The 5,484-nt window shown below is 45.8% G+C and overlaps 1 non-coding gene across 1 annotated transcript; it reads left to right on the forward strand.

Moving 5' to 3' along the window:
- The first annotated feature begins 232 nt into the window (after positions 1-232).
- LOC140107077 (5.8S ribosomal RNA) lies at positions 233-386 on the forward strand. Its single transcript, XR_011850989.1, has one exon. It is a non-coding gene; the product is annotated as a 5.8S ribosomal RNA (ribosomal RNA).
- The last annotated feature ends 5,098 nt before the right edge of the window (positions 387-5,484 follow it).

A 5,484-nucleotide genomic window follows, 5' to 3' on the forward strand; every position in this document is an offset into this window, starting at 1 on the left:
TTCTGTGCGCGAGGACCCTCTGCCTCTCTCCACAGGGGCTGCGCCTCTCTTCCTCCTCTCCCCCCTGTCGAGTCGACCTTGCCGAAGGTCGATGGGTCTTGAGGCTCTTCTCCCAGGCGTCACTCTTTGGACAACGTCCACTCGGCTTCGGCCGTGTGCACACGAATGTAGCAGTGCCGTACATCTGACGAGGACAAGCTGGCCGTCTGTAAAAACCAGCGTGAAAACGAGCCACTCTTAGCGGTGGATCACTCGGCTCACGCGTCGATGAAGAACATAGCTAGCTACGAGAATTAATGTGAATTGCAGGGCACATTGATCATCGACACTTCGAACGCACCTTGCGGCCCCGGGTTACTCCCAGGGCTACGCCTGTCTGAGGGTCGCTGGGGTTCAGTTGCAGGGGCTTTTACGGCTACCCATGCCGTGTTCGCTCCTTCGTCCCCCTAAAATCAGACTCTCTCCGTCCGAGACATTCTCCAAGGGGTCCGGCGCGCACGACCGACAAACCCCCGCTCTGGGGCGGGGGGACCCCAGCCTGCCGCCGGCGCCCCGGCTCGGACCGACGGCGACCACGGACGGACGGCGGTGTTCCCTGCGAGAGGCTGTCTGCGCTTGCCCGTAGGCTTGGACTGCCTCTCGTCCTTGGGATGTCGCTCCGTTCGTGTTCCCCCGAAAGGTGAAGCTTCATTGCCGGGTAAGGAGAGGTGAGAACGGACGGAGGGATACAGGTGAAAGGGGGATGGTGGGGGTGGCGGCTCCGCTGCACCACCCACCCTTAGACCTCAGATCAGACATGACTACCCGCTGAATTTAAGCATATTATTAAGCGGATGAAAAGAAAGTAACCACGATTCCCCCAGTAACGGCGAGTGAAGAGGGAAGAGCCCAGCGCCGAATCACCGCCCGTGCGGCGAGCGTGGGACATGTGGCGTACGGGAGACCGGACCCACCCCGTCGCGGCTTCGGAGGGCCCAAGTCCTTCTGATCAAGGCCCATCCCGCGGAGGGTGTTAGGCCGGTAGCGGCCCCCGGCGCGACAGGACCCGGTCCTCCTCGGAGTCGGGTTGTTTGTGAATGCAGCCCAAAGCGGGTGGTAAACTCCAACTAAGGCTAAATACTGGCGCGAGACCGATAGCAAACAAGTACCGTAAGGGAAAGTTGAAAAGAACTTTGAAGAGAGAGTTCAAGAGGGCGTAAAAACCGCTAAGAGGTAAAAGGGTGGGGTCCTCGCAGGCCGCCCGGAGGATTCAACCCGGCGGCGGTCGGACGGCCCGGGCTCCATCGGAATCCCCTTCGCGGGGGCCTCGCCCGCCGCGGGCCGGGGGGACGTGGCCCGGACGGATCATCCGGCCGCGGCAGGGTGCACTTCCTCCGTGGCGGTGCGCCGCGACCGGCTCCGTGGCCAGCTGGGAAGGCTCCGAGGTGGGAAGGTGTCCGGGATGGGAAAAAGGAAAGAAAGGGGGATGCATATGTATAGATTCAACAAAATAATACTTTTATTGTATGACAGACATATAAACAAAGTTAAAAACCATTAACCCCTAGGCGCACCAGGACGTTATAGTACGTCCCCGGGGCTAGATGCTTAGCGCACGGGGACGTTCTATAACGTCCTGCTTCTGGCACCGGCTCGCGAACGGAGCCGGCACCAGAAGCAGCGGCTGTCAGCTGTCTAGTACAGCTGACAGCCTGCGCTAACACCCGCGATCGGAGCCGGCTCCGATCGCGGGTGTTAACCCCTTACACGCCGCGGTCAAGCATGACCGCGGCGTGTAAGGGTGTCTGCGCCGTGAATCGGATCCCCCGTGCCGCTTACCGGGGGATCCGATCCACTTCTGGGCAGCTCCGAGGACTGGCATGTGCCTCGGAGCTGCCCGGTTGCCATGGCAGCCAGACCCCTTCCGGGTCTGACTGTAAACTGTCTGAGCATGCGCAAGCTTGCTCAGACAGTTTACACTGCTCTACAATAAAATAGTATTGTAGAGCAGTGTATTGAACTTAAACCGGTGATCAGAGCATCACTGGTTTAAGTTCAAGTATGTATAAGTAAAAAAAAGTAAAAAACACTAAAGTTATCAAATTACAATAAATAAAAAATAAATACATTAAAATATAAGCCCCTAAAATGTCACTTTCCTATAAAAACACTTAATAAAGTATAAAAAACACAAAAACACAAAAAAACCCCGCATATTTGGTATTGCCGCGTCCTTAACAATCTGTATAATAAAACCGAATCGTTACTGGACCCGCACGGTAAACGCCGTAGAAAAAAAAACGCAAAAACGTTCCGAAAAAAGATAATTTTTAATTAATACCCTATAAAAAATGCTCTAAAAAGTGATTTAAAAAATGTTATGCACTCCAAAATAAGCCCACTAAAAAGAACAACTCTTCTCGCAAAAAATAAGCCCCTAACTAGATTTGTCAGCCGAAAAATAAAAAAGTTATGCATATGAAAAGATGGTGATGCTAAAATGAACAAGATTTTCTCCAAATTGGTTTTTATTCAGTACAATTGAATAAAATACACAAAACCCCCACATATTTGGTATCCCTGCGTCCGTAACAATCTGAACAATAAAACAGAATCATTATTAGATTCGCCAAGTGAACCCCGTTAAAAAAAACCCCAAAAAAGCTCCAAAAAAAAGACAATTTTCAATTAATACCCTATAAAAAAAGCTCTAAAAATTAATTTAAAAAATGTTAGGCAATCTAAAATAAGACCACTAAAAAGAACCATCCTTCTCGCAAAAAATAAGCCCTTAAACAGATTTGTGAGGCGAAAAATAAAAAAGTTATGCATATGAAAGTCGGTGATGCTAAAATTAACAACATTTTTGCCAAATTACTTTTTATTCAGTAAAAATGGGAAAAAATAAAAAATCTATATAAATGAGGTCTTTTCGTAATCGTGGCGACCCATAGAATAAAAATAATATACTATTTTTATGGTATGGTAAACGGCCAAAAAAAAACAAACAAAAATCTTCCTAAAAAGTGATGATTTTCATTTCCTCCACCAACAAAGAGTTAATAAAATCTCACCAATTAGCCTATAGATTCCCCGAAATTACGTACCAGAAAAGTGCATCTCATGTGGCAAAAGAAATAAGCCCCTATAGGTCCACATTAAAAAAAGAAAAAAATTATAGCCTGTACAATGTGACATAGCAAATCTGATCTGCATGGCGCCTCCTTCCCTTCTATGCCCGGCCGTGCGCCCATACAGCAGGTTACCACCACATATGGGGTATCCGTGTACTCGGGAGAGATTGGGTAACAAACTTTGTGGAGCCTTTTTTAATTTAATCCATTGTAAATGTTTAATTTTCCACCCAAAATGAGTGTATTGTGAAAAAATATTACAATTTGCAGACTGCACCTCCATTTTGTTTTAACCCCTATAAAACACCTAAAGGGTTAACAAACTTCTTAAAAGTGGTTGTTCATACATTGAGTGGTGTAGTTTCCACAATGGGGTAATTTATGAGTCTCGCTATTATTTAGGCCTCTCGGTATCAATTAGAAGTTGAGCAGGTCCATCTAAGTACGGGTTTTGGTGATTTTACAAAAAATGTGAAAAATGATACCTAAATTCTGAGCCTCATAACATTCTAGTAAAATATGTGGAATCTTAAAAAACCATGCCAACATAAAGCAGACATTTGGGAAATGTAAGTTATGAATTTATTTGGGTGCTATGACTATCTGCATCAAAAGTAGAGAATTTAGAATGTTGAAAATAAAGAATTTTTCCAAATTTTTGCCAAATTTTGGTTTTTTTCATAACTAAACGCAAAAGATTTCATCCAAATTTTTAAACTAATTTGAATTACAATGTGTCAGGAGAAAACAATCTCAAAATCCCCTGGATATCTTATAGCGTTCCAAAGCTATAACCACTTATAGTGACACAGGTCAGATTTGAAAAATGGGACCGCGTCCTTAAGGCCAAAAGAGGCTGCGTCCCGTAGGGGTTAAAAAGCCCTAGAGCGGGCATAACACGATGACAATCAGACAGTAGTATGGGGTTTATAAAAAGATGTATAAAAACATATGTGCATACATAAATGATATTATTTAACTTATATATATATAGAGAGACCAAAAATAACAGATATATACAATAAAGTCCCAAAAAGGGTGACCAATAATCAATATGAGTATAGATATAAGACTGTTGTATTGGTCTCCATAGGGTTTGCTAGACAAAATATAGTAATGCTAGTAAATAAACAATATAAGGCATGGTATAGCACATGGTAAGGTAGAAACACAGTGGGGCAGATTTACTTACCCGGCCCATTCGCGATCAAGCGGCGCATTCTCTGCACAGGATTCAGGTCCGGCCAGGATTTATGAAGGTAGTTCCTCCGCCGTCCACCAGGTGGCGATGTTGTGCTGAATATCATCTCAACGCACCGGAATGCACCACCTCGGACCATGTGAAGGTAAGCGCTTCCCAAGCGACACTTTTTCGGGTTTTTAAATGCGGCGGTTTTTCCGAATACGTCGGGTTTTCGTTCGGCCACGCCCCCCGATTTCCGTCGCACGCATGCCGGCGCCGATGTGCCACAATACGATCACGTGCGCCAAAATCCCGGGGCAATTCAGGTACAATCGGCGCAAATTGGAAATATTCGGGGAACACGTCGGGTAAACGCGAATCGGGCCCTTAGTAAATGACCCCCAATAAGTCAAAAACCCAACCTACGTCTGCAAGAGAGGACCTGACGCGTGTCGCCTATAAGGTAGGCTTCATCAGGAGTGAATGTGTAGGGGGGGAGGTCAGCCTTTTATGCCCGCAACTGCTCAGCGTGCATTTCCGGTTTTGGTATTTGGCGCATGCGCAGTAGTATGTCGCGTGCGCCGAAAATACGTAAGAGGATACTGGTTGTCGTGGCGACTAAATCCCAATTTTGGCGCATGCGTAATGTGTCGCTACTGCCGAACGTATAGTAACGATTGCTGGTTGCTTGGTAACTGAGACGCAAGCTGCGTATCACCAGAGAAGAGGCGCAGACTGCATTTCGCCGACCTACGAAGTACATTATGATCAACTACACCTCCTAAAAGAGGTCAGTGCTACATGGTTACCAATAAATACTGCGGCTGCAAGATGAAGAAAGTGCTATGCCAGGAAGGGTAAATATCAAGACCTTGAATAGATACTTGGTATCGGCGAGGTACTACAATAAATTCATGAGCACAAGAGCTCAAAGTCTCAAAGATAGTGTGATATAGATTTATGGTATCGGCGAAGTGCTACAATAAACTCATGAGCACAGATCTCAAAATCTCAAAAATAATATATAATATCGGCGAAATGCGGTTGTAAACTCATCAGCGGGAAATCTCAGAGTAATATAGTAAGACTATAAGATGTTATAAAGACTAAACATATTTAGTTATCCCATGGTATAATCTGGATATTTGAATCTGAAAAAAGATCTAAACAATGATCTAAGAGAAGATA

This window comes from Engystomops pustulosus, unplaced genomic scaffold (genome assembly GCF_040894005.1).
Source record: "Engystomops pustulosus unplaced genomic scaffold, aEngPut4.maternal MAT_SCAFFOLD_111, whole genome shotgun sequence".
Lineage (NCBI taxonomy): Eukaryota > Metazoa > Chordata > Amphibia > Anura > Leptodactylidae > Engystomops > Engystomops pustulosus.